At 35.0% G+C, this 1,233-nt stretch overlaps 1 protein-coding gene across 3 annotated transcripts in view; it reads right to left on the bottom strand.

The window, feature by feature from the left end:
- The window catches only part of LOC106873734 (carboxypeptidase D), a 471,768-nt gene that overhangs the window by 296,890 nt on the left and 173,645 nt on the right, over nt 1-1,233 (bottom strand). The window lies entirely within an intron of this gene.

Below are 1,233 nucleotides of genomic sequence, written 5' to 3' on the forward strand. Positions count from 1 at the left end.
TTACCAGATTTATTTACTGACTCAACCAAAACCTTGTGAGTGATTTCGGTAGACGGAATCTGCATGATGCCTGTCAAATACATGCACACATACATATGATGTATATGTATATAGGTATATATATATATATATATATATATGTATATACATATATATTTATATATGTATGTATGTATGTATGTATGTATATATATGTGTGTGTATCTTGATGTTTGTGTTTGTTCGCCACACCTGCTTGAGGATCGGTGTTTGTTTGTTTACTGCATTAATCTAACGGTTCGGCAAAATGTGGTTTGTACATTATGTACAGCACTTAAAAATTACAAATTAATATTGGAGTCGATTTTTCGCCGAAAACCCGTCAAGCCGTGCCCCAGCATGGCCGCAGTAAAAGATGAAAGAATATAATCATGCGTTTTTATTGAAGAACGAGAAACGAAAATGTATTCACCCAGTCACGCTGTACTTAAACTTCGAGAAAACCTATAGACAATACGTGTTTGTGTTGGCATGTATAGGTTTCGCCCTTAATGGGAAACCTACTGCAGACATTGATCTTTAAATGGATTTAGCAAGTTAAAACGTACAAAAGAATCACTAAAAATCGATTAATCATCGATTAGCTCACCCCCTACCACAACAAACAAAGCCACGAAACCACCAAGACACCAAGACATCAAGCTAACGATCACTTCGATCTTTTCATCTTAGATACATTCGCCCCACACCGTCCTGATTTCGTTGCCAGCTCGTTCCCTTCCCATCAAATTGATCGCCTCAAGAAATAAGAAACATTAACCGTCAGGTTTGTGTTAGTGTTTTACATTTAATGTGCTTAATGCGCATGCGTGTGCCAGCTACAACGTTTTTTTTTTTATTGATTCCAAATTTTTTGCCCATAAACGACAGATGAACGTTATGTTTTTTTATTAAATAGAGACAGTTATTAGGGAGATAGGTAGGTAGGCAGGTAGGTAAGTAGGTAGGTAGGTAGATAGATAGATAGATAGATAGATAGATAGATAGATAGATAGATAGATAGACAGACAGACTGCTTGGGAGTGGGCGGATGGGTAAGATATAGGACAAAATATCACACATGCACATACATGTATAAAGATACATATGCATGCACAAATACATGCACGCATACACTCACACACACACACACATATATGTATATATATATATATATATTTATATATATATATATATATATATATATATATATAT

Source organism: Octopus bimaculoides, chromosome 16, assembly GCF_001194135.2.
Source record: "Octopus bimaculoides isolate UCB-OBI-ISO-001 chromosome 16, ASM119413v2, whole genome shotgun sequence".
Classification (NCBI taxonomy): domain Eukaryota; kingdom Metazoa; phylum Mollusca; class Cephalopoda; order Octopoda; family Octopodidae; genus Octopus; species Octopus bimaculoides.